Source organism: Octopus bimaculoides, chromosome 1 (genome assembly GCF_046866305.1).
Source record: "Octopus bimaculoides isolate indiv1 chromosome 1, ASM4686630v1, whole genome shotgun sequence".
NCBI classification, from domain to species: domain Eukaryota; kingdom Metazoa; phylum Mollusca; class Cephalopoda; order Octopoda; family Octopodidae; genus Octopus; species Octopus bimaculoides.
In genome coordinates this window covers 3,868,067-3,881,570 of record NC_142928.1, presented here as the reverse complement: position 1 = coordinate 3,881,570, position 13,504 = coordinate 3,868,067, and the positions used below count along the sequence as shown (strand labels likewise).

At 37.5% G+C, this 13,504-nt stretch overlaps 1 protein-coding gene across 6 annotated transcripts in view; it reads left to right on the top strand.

The window, feature by feature from the left end:
• Positions 1–13,504, top strand: part of LOC106880102 (steroidogenic factor 1) — a 261,360-nt gene that overhangs the window by 72,829 nt on the left and 175,027 nt on the right. For all 6 annotated transcript variants that reach the window (XM_089347879.1, XM_089347884.1, XM_089347892.1 and 3 more), the window contains one exon: positions 9,242–9,320. The gene's annotated coding sequence lies outside the window, so the exon portion shown is untranslated. The remainder of the gene's footprint in view (positions 1–9,241; positions 9,321–13,504) is intronic.

The following is a 13,504-nucleotide window of genomic DNA, read 5'->3' as shown; positions in this document are numbered from 1 at the left end:
GTGTCCAACTTTTCTCTCAGGGCGCTCACACTCTATCGTGTGTGTATACATGTGGGTGTGTATGTTTATGTAAATAAATATGTATATGTACATTCACATGTGTGTGTGTGCAGAAATTAGTGTGTGTGTGTGTATATATATATATATATAATGATGATGTGTGTGTGTGTGTGTATATATATGTATATATATATATGATGATATACATACATAACAGCCATTAATCCTATTCATGCCTTGCTAGTCTTTTTGTTTTTGTTACCTTTATTGTCGACATCAATGTATATAATTGTGTGTGTAAATTTATCTATCTACCTACCCATCCATATCTATACACATACACACACACACATATATATATACATGCATACATATATAAATAGTGTTTTGTTATATAAAAAGAACATTCCGGCAGCAAGCCTGGTAGTGACATGTTCTTGGTATGATTTCACTGCGCTAACCGAAGTGTTGATCTCAGCAATATTTCAAGATATTTTGCTGATAGATACTGACAGTTGATGGTGGGGAGGGAACAAAAAGAATCTATCGACTGAAACAGGAAAATAAAAAAATCCCAAATGGTTAGGTAAATGTTAGTCTAATCTCTTTTTCTCTTAAATATTATGGCTCAGTAAGTCAAGAATATTTTCAATCGATGTGGATTATGTTGGTTTAAAATAGTTTATTATGTTCTGGTGTTTTGTGTTTTATAACATGATCAAGTTTTTGTGAGTTCTGGGTGGTATTGGAAGTTTTGAAGAAAAATATAAGGGAAAGCATATGTCTTTGTACAGTGAGGTGCATATTTAATTCTAGTACCTTCTGGTTGATTCTAAAAGGAATATGCTTATCACTGTTGTATTTTGTCTGTGGAGGATAACTTCTCTTTTCAGATGATGTGTGTTCATCACACACCCAATTCATTGATGTAAGGGGACTTTGAGACACTGTGATGTTTTGACCTGGTTTTATCTCTTCAGTTAAAGCTCCCCTGGATCAATGAATCTAGCCAAGAATGGTCGTACTTGTTTATAGAATTCAACTAAAAGTTATTTGCTGATGTCTACCAAACTAATAATCCTGTCTACTATAGGCACAAGGCATGAAATTTGGACCTGAAAAGACGAAAGGCAAAGTTGACCTCAGCAGAATTTGAACTCAGAATATAGCGGCAGACAAAATACTGCTAAGCATTTTGCCTGGCGTGCTAACGATTCTGCCAGCTCGCCACCTGTCTACCGAACTAATAATAAATGGTCATGTGTACAAAGAATGGCAGAAATCAAAACAAAGATGTCCATATTCAATTTTTTATATGTTCTGGCAGATTTGAACATGTGTGTGCCAATCACTGTATTTTGTCTTCAAAGATCAATTTCTCCTTTTTACACAGTGTGTGCTCACAATGCACTCAGTTCATTGAGGCAAGGCCTCATACTCAGAATCATTTTGATTTTCTATGGTCTCTGAGTTCAAATTCTACCGAGGTCGACTTTGCCTTTCATCCTTTCGGGGTCAATAAATTAAGTACCAGTTGTGTCCTGGGGTCGATGTAATCAGTTTAACCCTATCCCCCAAATTTCAGGCCTTGTGCCTACAGTAGACAAGATTATTAGTTTAGTAGACACTAGCAAATAACTTTTAGTTAAATTCCATAAACAAGTACCACCATCCTTGGTTAGATCCATCGATCCAGGGGTAGCTGTAACTGGAACACTTGTCATAACTGACTGAGAGCCAGGCAGACATCAACAGACATCAGAAAATAATTTGCTTGCTGAATTCTATGAACATTTCTTATTTAGCTTGATTAATCTGGGAGTAGCTTTCACTGAAGAGACATAACCAGATTGAAATACTGCAGCATCTCAATGAATCGAGTGTTTTGCGGATGACATCATCTGAAAGGGGAAGCTGTTCTCTAAGGATGATTAGTACATCCGCATTCAAATCTGAAGGAATATATTCTTTTCTACTCTAGGCACAAGGCCTGAAATTTTGGGGGAGGGGGCCAGTCGATTAGATTGACCTCAGTATGCAACCGGTACTTAATTTATCAACCCCGAAAGGAAGAAAGGCAAAGTCGACCTTGTCAGAATTTGAACTCAGAACATAAAGAATCTGAGGGAATATTTTAAGAAGTCTTCTGTCGTTGTTTTGATTCTCATTGTCCTCCATGCATATGACAATAGACATTTCTTTGAAGTCTTCAATTTATATGAGGAAGGAGTAAAGTGGGTTGTAACATTAGTCAGAGGAAGAAAAGCATTGCTCACATCTGCTTCTGTAGAGCTTCTAAGACTTGTAGAGAATGAAAAGTAGAAAAAAAAAATCACATCTCTTGTTGCAAACTTACCCACCCAAACTTCTTGATGTTCTGTCTCTGTTCTCTCTTTTACTCACCCTCTTGTACCTTAAGGGTACACCCTGACATCTCGTCACCACCAACTTTGTCTTCCTTCTACCTGTTGCCACCTACTCTTATATATATTTCTTTATTGCCCACAGGGGGATAAACATAGAGGGGACAAACAAGGACAGACAACGGGATTAAGTCGATTACATTGACCCCAGTGCATAACTGGTATTTATTTAATCGACCCCGAAAGGATGAAAGGCAAAGTCGACTTGGGTGGAATTTGAACTTAGAACGTAACGGCAGACAAAATACAAGTATTTCACCTGGCATGCTAACGATTCTGCCAGCTTGCTGTCCTACTCTTATACAATGCAGGGTAGCCATGTCTCCTCTACAGTAAGACACCTGTTCCTGTCCTTCAGCGCCTGGCATAAAGACATCGTCCTCTCTATTACATCCCCACTCAGGCAAGAGTGTTTCTCTTTGTCTTCCAAGTTATATGGTAACCTCATTGCTGCTGGTGCCACACAAAAAGCACCCAGCACACTAAGTGGTTGGAATTAGGAAGGGCATCCAACCATAGAAACCATGCCAAAGCATGTTTTCCATAAGAGTAATTCAGGTGGGGAAGAAGTAATTGCAATTTCCAGTGTGGCAAAACACCAAAGAAATGTAAAAAATCACTGGTTTAACATTTCCAGTAAGCATTTTCATGTCAAAATGAAATTTTTTAAGCACACAAGCACCGAAAGACATACAAAAAAAGCCAAACAAAATGTCTTCGTGTCATGTTGATTTGCTAATGATGTCATTTTAGTAAGTGAGAAACATCTCAAACCTTCATTAATTACCTGCTTAACAAACAATTATTGGAGACTCAGCCAACCTAATTTAATCTTTTGCTACAGGACAGCCGCATTAACTCAGTTTTCAGCCTTCGTTTGGTGTTTTCTTGGACATGGTGTGTATGTGTGCATGTAACTATGTGTGTTTGTGTGAATGTATATGTATGTGTGTGTGTGTGTGTGTGTGTGTGTGTGTGTGTGTGTGTGTGTGTGTGTGTGTGTGTATGTATATATATATATATATATACACACACATACACTTATACATGCAAGTATATGTGCTGCTCTAAGTACTGCTGTATTAATGCTCCTTTACAACCTCTCCTCCCCTTGCTCCTCTTGCAGTAATTTTCACTTGTTTACTCCAATGCAATGTACAGCTTGTCAGTTTAGTATATCTACCTTCTACTCTATCTTTCACTCTCACTTTAATACTATACAGGAGTGGCGGTGTAGTAAGTAGCTTGCTTACCAGCCACATGGTTCCAGGTTCAGTCCCACTGCCTGGCACTATAGCCTTGGGCTGACCAAAGCCTTGTGAGTGGATTTGGTAGACGGAAACTGAAAGAAGCCCGTCATATATATATATATATATATATAATCAATCATCGTCATTCAACGTCCGTTGGTGGTGGAGGTAGCTGAGGCAGTCAAGCATGATGGTGATAGTAAGGGATGTGAAAGACTGGTGATGGTGGTGGAGAGGAAGGCAGCAGCGAAGTCAAAGGTGTTGGTGGTGGTGGTGGTTTAAGAAGTTTGAATGGTGTGTGTATGACAGTTGCAGTGGTGATGGTCATGGTTGAAAACAACTAACCTTGTAAGGAAGTAGGCCACTTTCCTCTACTGTTTATTTCTGTTCTGTAACAGAATCATTATAGGACAAGGTTTTTGACTGAAACAATTTTCAACAAGATTTTAAGAGCTGGAACTGTCATGGCTGGAGAGCCTTTGAAATTATGTCTGCTTGATTGGTGCTGACATGGGACTAAACAACAACAACAACAGCAATATTAAAGACAACAATATTTATGCATGAAGCAGCAACTTTTATAAACAGCTTCATTTTGTTTGTTTATTTGTTTTTTTTTTTGTTTTTGTTTGTCATTTAATTCCATGAAGAATGGAAATTACAATTTATATTATTTGATCAATTTGTAATGTCTATTGAACAGAGATTATAATGAGTGTCAGAGCAAGATTATAATTAATGGCTTCGTTATTGCATCTTTCATCTATAATGAAGCTTTGCTATTCGGTTGCGAACAATTTGATTTTTTTAATGCCTGTGTTTAAGGTTTCTCTTTTTTTGTTTCCTCCTTCCTAGACACAGGGCCCGAAATTTTGGGGGAGGGGGCCAGTCAATTAGATCAATCTCAGTATACAACTGGTGCTTAATTTATTGACTCCGAAAGGATGAAAGGCAAAGTTGACCTTGCTGGAATTTGAACTCAGAACGTAAAGACAGACAAAATACTGCTAAGCATTTTGCCCGGCATGCTAACGTTTCTGCCAGCTCCCCCCACCTTCCCTATTCATCCTGTTACTCCTAAACATGGACTGAACAAAAAAAGAAAGTCTTTTCTTCTTCTTGTTTATTATTATTATTATTATTATTATCATTATCATTATTATTATTATCATTATCATTATTATCATTATCATTATTATTATTATTATTATTAAAAAACATTTGAGCGAGGTCATTGCCAGTGCCGCTGGATTGGCTCCTGTGCAGGTGGCACGTAAAAGACACCATTTGAGCATGGCTGTTGCCAGTACTGCCTGACTGGCCCTCGTGCTGGTGGCACGTAAAAGCACCCACTACACTCTCAGAGTGGTTGGCATTAAGAAGGGCATCCAGCTGTAGAAACTTTGCCAGATCAGATTGAGCCTGGTACAGCCTCTGGCTCACCAGTCCTCAGTCAAACAGTCCAACTCATGCTAGCATGGAAAGTGGACGTTAAACGACAATGATGATGATTGTTGTAAGGACACATGGCTTAGTGGTTAGTGTTGCATTTGTGATCTAGCAATCATGGTTTCAATTCCTAGACTGGGTGGTGCAATTGTGTTCTTGAGCAAAACACTTCATCTCATACTGTTCTGCAATCACTTTGATACCTGACGCATGTCACACCTGTACACCTGTTCAGGCAACATCAATTTGATGGAGAGAGAGTGAGCTAATGTACAACACATGCATTTGATCGCAATAAAAAATCCTTTGTACAGCTTGTTCTGCAAAAGCCAAACACTCATACGTCATCTTCGATGGAAGAGTCCATTATTATTATTATTATTATTATTATTATTATTGTAAGGTGGTGAGCTGTCATAATCGTTAGCACACTGGACAAAATGCTTAGCGGTATTCAACTGGTCTCTACATTCTAAGTTCAAATTCTGCCGAGGTCGTTTTTGCATTTCATCCTTTCGGGGTTGATGAATTAAGTACCAGTGAAATGCTGGGGTCGATGTAATCAACTAGTCCCCCTCCCCCAAATTTCAGGCCTTGTGTCTATAGTAGAAAGGATTAGGTAGACTTGTGGTAAATGGAGCGTGAAAATGAGGTAGACAGAGGAAAAGGTGGAGGGGACAGATGGAGGAGGAGATTGGAAGAGTTGGTTTGAAAAGGGCGGACACCCAAAACCAGGCGAGATGGTGAGAGGGCGCGGTTGCTATGGCATAGAAGTAGATTTGCCCTCCCCTGTTAATGGGGGCAAAACCTGGATTTAAAACACTGGAGGATGAAATAATAATAATATACCTATATATGTGTATGTGTGTATAATTTATATATATATATACACACACACACACACACAGATCGATAGCTAGAGGGATGGAGAGGTTGATAGGTGGATAGATAGCTCATTAGGTAGATAAAGGGATAGTTTACCCTACATGGAATTATGATGGAAGCTTTTTAGTTTTGGCCACTTTAACCCCCCCCCCCCCCCCCCCGGAGTATTTATAACAAAACGAGGGGAAGTGTCAGGTGGGTTGCTGTCAAAACAATTAAAGAATGTTTCATCCTGGTGAAATTTGCTATTTATGTGATTTTCAAACTGGTGTTAGTAATAATCTTTGGATGGGGTGGGGGAGTGAGTGGGTAGTATAGAGGTGTGTGGGGAATCAAAATGTCAAATAGTTTTGACGTTTATGACCTGAATATAAGTTGCAATAAAACTTAGCAATTCCCATTACTTTGTGTGTGTGTGTGTGTGTGTGTGTGTGTTTATATATATATATACACTGATACCTAAATGTCAATATTAAGTGACTTATAGCTTGTTAAGCAGCAGGTATCAGTTGCTTGCGAACCTTCCTTTTTTTTTTTTTTTTTTTTTTGTTTCTAAGATGCAAAATAGCACGGAGAGAGAGATTGACATTTCATATTAAATTGTCTACAAATAAACAACTGCTTTATTTTGGAGATATTCGATGACCCTCAACCATGTCCTCTGTTTTCGTTATCATACTGCTGACATGAGGAACTAACCCCTTTCTTACAATATTTCTGTTAAAATATGCTGCTTTTGTTTCAATTAATTTTGAAAATTATGAAAAATTTGGTGAAATAACTAAATTATCTTTGCATCGAAGATCGGTGACTGTCGTACGCTGACGAAGGGTAAATACCCAGAAACTCGAGTCCGTGCGTATCACGTCAGATCGACAATGATGAGAAGGATGACTTCCCTTTGCAAATACTGACAGGGCACAGAAAGTGTGTCAATAGCCAGCTGGAGGAGATGTTCTCCTGGGGCTAAAAGCAACAGTAGCATTCACTCTTAGGGTTTAGCCGCATTTTTAAGTGGCAAATATAATTCACGTTGTCGTGCAGTTAGTGTTTATACCTCGTTCAGAGATTTAACATAATTAAATATATTGTTTGGAACATAATTTAAATAGGACACTAAATGAAGACCTTAAATAAGCTATATCACATTGTCTCAGTGTCCTATTTATAGGACACCGAGTATTTCAATTTCTACTTGAAGTAAAGGAGTTTTAATAATCATTTTTTTCATTTTAACCTATTTTCAATCATCTGTAAAAATTTAGAAGTAATATTCAGAAATTGAAGTACTCTGCGATTTAATGGGTTAACATAGAATTTTGATGGTCGGTTTTAATTTAGATCAGTTTCAAACTGAAAGTTTCTATCATAGAATCAAGGATAGTTTCAGGCAGGTTGCTATCGAAAAGGCTTTGTTCAGCCCAAGGTTATAGTAGAAAACACTTGCCCAAGTTGTCACACAGTGGGACTGAACCTAGAACCATGTGTTTGGAAGTAAGCTTCTTACCACACAGTCATGCCTGCACCTTAATTCACGTTTATTTAACTTCATGCCAGGAATTTACTAATTAATTCCAAGTGACATTTTGTTTTCTTTCTACCTATTTATAATTGAAGCAGTAAATTAGCATTAAATAATACAATAGGTAATTAATGGAAAGTTATAATTAATATTGTGACATTCCTTTATGGTTACTTGTAATTCTTCACTAATTACTAACTTCTATTCCGATAATTATTAAAAGGTTTCTTCTTCCAATAATAAATGCTCTGTGAATTACTATTGAGATCTTAGAGAAGATTCTGGTAACTTTTGAAGTGCTGCAGTTTGAAATGTTAGAAATTCTTAATATTTGGTATGTGTGTTATTTGGCCTGATTTCATCTAAAAATACCAGGAAAGTTCTTTAAATGCCAATTCCTGGAAGAAGGAGGAAAACCATTTAAATGTGAACAGTTTGGAATAAATTAGTTTCTTTTGAAGGAATTTTTAAGAATAATATTTGAAAGAAATATTATTTTTCTTTAACCCTTTTATTGCTATATTTCTGTTAAAATGCAGTGATTTCTGTTTCAAAGAATTTTGAAAATAAAAATTTGGTAAAATAAGTTTACCATTATTGAACTGGAGTTTACAACATAAGTTAACATGGAATTTTGATGGAAGTTTTTAATTTAGACCATTTTAGCATTTTTCTTACCACATGTCTGTTAAAATCATCATCATCATCATTTAATGTCTGGCTTCCATGCTGGCATGGGTGAGATGGTTTGACAGGAGCCAGCCAGCCATAATTAATTTTGAAAATAATCAAGAATTTAGTAAAATAACTTTGTCATTATTAAACAAATGTTTAAGGTGGTGAACTGGCAGAATTGTTATTGCACCAGAGAGAATGCTTAGTGGCATTTCTTCCAATACTTTACGTTCTGAGTTCAAATTCTCCCAGGTCAACTTTATTTTTCATTCTTTCAGGGTCGATAAATTAAATACCAGTGAAGCCCTGGGGTCGAAGTAATCAACTATTCCTCTCCTACAAGATTTCTAGTCTTGTGTAGAGAGGATTATTAAAACTAATGTTTGGAACATGAATTAACATAGGTGTAGGAGTGGCTGTGTGGTAAGAAGCTTGCTTACCAACCACATGGTTCTGGGATCAGTCCCACTGCATGGCATCTTGGGCAAGTGTCTTCTACTATAGCCTCGGGCCGACCAAAGCCTTGTGAGTGGATTTGGTAGACAGAAACTGAAAGAAGCCCGTCGTATATATATGTATGTGTGTGTGTGTGTGTATCTGTGTTTGTCCTCCCAACATCACTTGACAACCGATGCTGGTGTGTTTACGTCCCCGTAACTTAGCGGTTCAGCAAAAATAGATCGATAGAATAAGTACTAGGCTTACAAAGAATAAGTCCTGGGGTCGATTTCCTCGACTAAAGGCGGTGCTCCAGCATGGCCGCAGTCAAATGTATGAAACAAATAAAAGAAAAAAGAATAACAAGGAATTTTGATGGAAGGATTTTAATTCAGATCCGTTTAAGTCTGGCAGTTTTTATCTCCTCGAACCAGGACTGATCTCAGGTGGTTGGTATGAAAAGGGTTAATACATAAATGCCATTAAGTAATGATTGCAGGTGTAAGATTATATGAAATAATGAATAACCATATCAGTTTATCTGCTTTTTTTTCATTTTCAATAATCTGTTGACAAATGTTCTTTCTCTCTTTCTCTAGAATTGGTAAGATTTATGAATGATTTGTGGAATTGCCATAAACTTCCTTCACATATGGATTATATCTTAGCAACAAGGAGGTAAGCTGAAGTTTGTTTGTTTGTTTTTTTTAAAATTTATTTTGTTGTCTTTTGTGAAGAGTAGTGCCATTGGTTAGAGATTTATAATGGACTGGTCTGCGGTTCACTGCTTTTCTGGTGGCAAGATTGACACAAGGGCATCGGAGCAACTCAGGTGGATTAATTCCTATTTTTAGTTTGAAAGGAAATGGTTTATTGGTTTCTTTTGCCAAGGTTTAATTCCTCCACCAATTTGCATCGCAGAATGGCATACATATTCATCCACACACATGTACACAGCCACCTGCACACATACACACATGTATACTCACACTCACACATGCATACACACACATAAACACATGTATGTATACACACACAGACTTTGGCATCCTTCTTAAAATAATTGACTTGCCTGAGATGTTATGGAAAAGCAAAGTCAACATTCTGAATATTTTAAAATATTTTCCTTCTCTTTAATTGAATTTTAACCCTGTTGATGATTATTGATAATACATGAAACCATTAAGATCCAAAAATTTGTTTACACACACACACACACACACACACACACACACACACACACACACACACACACACACACGCGCGCGCACACGCATTCCCATCCGAAATGGCAATAAGTACCAACACTTTCATGTGGCATACTCAAACAGTTTTGAAGATGAAAATAGAAATAATACATTTCTAAATCTCTCAGAGAGATTTATGCAGTAGCAGCGCAATAAAGTGATAGTATGTTGTCAACTTAATGTGACAGTCCCATAAAAGGGAAGAATGCTACTGTTATTTAGCCCTAGGAAACATGCTACTGCATAAATCTCTCTGAGAGATTTAGAAATGTATTATTTCTATTTTCAAAAATCAGTGAATGTATTTCACTTGAAATATGTTTTCAATGGCGGATAGGCATCGACAGCCAGCAAACCATTCTGCTCCGGACTGGTGATGAGCAGTGACTCTGGAACTGACCCACAAATGAAGAATGCTTCTCCACCAATATTGTGCTCTCGTTCTCACTGTTTGATATTAGTGTGTGTGTATAAATAAAAAAAAGTGTAGAACAGTGTTGTGGAGTTATGTCAAACAGCTGTTATTATGTGTGGGACAAATCCAACAATCAGCCAAACCCATTGTGAGGGTTGCCTCACCACCCGCCTTTAACAAGGTAGAGCAGGCAGGGTCCTTCTGTCTAGTGGCTATAGCAAAAGAGGTTGTGTGCTGGATGAGGATGAAAGGATTGAGGGAAAAGACCTTCCTCTTCAGTCAAACTCTTGTCATCTTTTTTAAGTTCCACTTGAACAGGAAAGTGAGTGTGGAGAGGGAAGTGCTCCCCACCCCTGTGAATTTGTGAAAAGATGGATGACTGTAACAAAAATGGTTTAGAGTGAAATGTCCTACACTTAAGTATGCATCTGTAGATTGGAGAACAGGCGAGAGGACTCATGCCTTTGGTGGTCAGGCTAATCCTGGACCTCCAGAGTTCCTTGATTGGCCCTAGCTGGAGTTTTTCCTGAATCAGGAGGCACGCATCATTCATGTTACCACATACTGTGTATACTTTTATTGTATTTCACTGTCTTTTCCATTTCTTTCTCCCTAACCTTTATGCAAAACCCCACACGAATTAGTGTCTGTCTTTGTGATGTCCCCTTCATCTGTGCCCCTGTGGCTTATAAAAGAAATTATTATAGTTATTATTGAGTGGAATGTGAGTTGTGGGATGTGTAAGAGAATAATATATGATAAATCTATTGGTGATTGCGTTTGTTGTTCTTACCTTCATCATCATCATCATCTTCAAAAGGATACATTAACACTGTTTTCAGTTGTGTTGTTATTTGGTCCCCAAGCACTTTATATACATTAAACGTGTGTTTGTCTCGGCATTTCTGATATTATGTTAGCATTCATGTATGTGTGTGTGTAAAACTGTTTATGCATATATTATCTAACAATACTTCCGTCAAGCTACAAGAATATTTTCAAAGAGAACATACCTTTTGTGATTCATCTTTGGAATGTTGTCTGCTTGAGTTTCTTTCTATGAATCCCACTAAAACCAAAATTTTCCATTTGAAAGTGTATGTGCTGCAGTTCAGTCTTCGAGCCTAGATAAACTTATCCTGTTCTTTGTCTTCTCTTTGTTACTTTATACCCATTCACACTTGTTGTTTAGCCTCAGGTTAACCTTCATCAAACAAATCTATCTATAATCAAAAGCTCTCCAGTTATGGCCATCCTGTCTTATTTTTAAGAATGGGGTTACATTATCCCTTATATCTTTTCTTGAAAGAAATATGTGATTGAGGCAGACCTGGCTGTCATTTCTGGCAAACTCACTGGTTAAAATAAAATTTCGAATCCTTTTTATGTTTTTGTATTAATAGTTTAATTATGCGTTGGCATGGGTTAGGGTTAGGGTTAGGGGCATGGCTGTGTGGTTAAGCAACTTGCTTCCTAGCCATGTGGTTTTGGTTTCAGTCCTGTTGTGTAGCACCTTGGGCAAGTATTTTCTACTATAGGGCCCTCCCTGGGCCAACCAAAGCTTTCTGAGTAGGTTTAGTAGACAGAAACTGAACTGAATGCTTGTCAAGTGTGTGGCTGTATGGTAAGAAGTTTACTTCCCAACTACATGTTTCTAGGTTCAGTCCCACTGCTTGTCACCTTGGGCAAGTGTCTTCTACGATAACTTTGGGTCAACCAAAACCTTGTGAGTGGATTTGGTTGATGGAAACTGAAAGAAGCTTCTCATTATATATATATACACACACACACATGCAGACACGTATGTGTGTCTTGTGTTTGTCCCCTATCACTGCTTGACAACTGGTATTGGTGTGTTTATATCCCAATAACTTGAGCAGTTTGCAAAAGAGACTGACTGAATAAATCTTTCATGAAAAACGTAACTGGCCAAAGGAAGTTATTACTTTGCTTGAAAACAGCAGGTGAGGGTTGGCCATAAAAAACTAATTCAGCCTCAACAAAATCTGTCTGACTCGTGCAAACATGGAAAAGTCAAACTCACAGTGTCCTGGGAGGACACACCTGATATTTCCCACCAGGTAAAGAAGTCAAAATATCAGGGCTTAGTCGATGAGACCCTTGTCAAAGGACAGCATGTGGCCCCATTCTCCTATAAAAGTTGACTGCTCCAGCTTTCCATCTAGTGAGGCATGCTGTTTCCAGCAGAAGCTAAGTAAAAGAGCAACAAGAAGAAAGCCTGAGAAATGCTTCTCCAAACCCTTTTAACTAATACTACTCCTCTCTGCCCGTATGCAGCTCATGAACTATTTTCTACTTTTAGTGCATATTTTAGTTATTGACCTCCACAAACTGAATAATTTAATCCTGAACTACAACAAGCTCTCAAGCTGCTGATAGATTTGTACTTTTGCTATCATAATCAGGTTTATTTAGCCTCCAAGCTAAATACGTAATGCTTTCATTTCTTCTCCCTTTATGGGCATTGTGTCCTGTGAATTGATTTAATTATAATCACTCTGTCTCCTCTCTCTTTCTCTCTCTCTCTCTCTGGCCTTAACTCATTTACTCATTAGCTTACGGTATCACACCTACACCTGTATGTCTGGTAGACATATCACTGATTTTTGAAGCAGCATTTGAAGACACGGCTTTGTGGTTAAGAAGTTTGTTCAGTAACCTTGTGGCATATGGTTCTGCTTTTAATTCTGCTGCATGGCACCTTGAGGAAAATTTTTCTATCATAACCTTCGTTGACTGACACCTTTTGAGCAAAATTTCTAAAACAGAAATTGTGTCTAAGGTTATAGTGTGATGTGTGTGTGTGTGTGTACAGGTGGAATTTACAAAAAAACAAAACCAAAGATGAAGACAGGTGTGTAAACAACAAATAGATGTATTAGTTTAATGCTTGGGAAGTGAGAAAGTCTTTTATGTTTCGAGCCTATGCTCTTCAGCAGAAAGGAATATATATAATATATATATATAAAATGAGAAAATAGAGAGGCAATTAATAAATTATTATTTATTAATTAAAAAAATTGACTAACATCCCTTACAGCTGTTTCAATTCCAGACCTTCAGAAAATTAATTAATAAAATCAAAAATTATTTGAAAGTCGAATCTCTTCAGAGGTAGTCTAAGATATACATAATAGGTGTTCAATTGCTGCATTCTTTTTATAGGTAACTAACCAGTA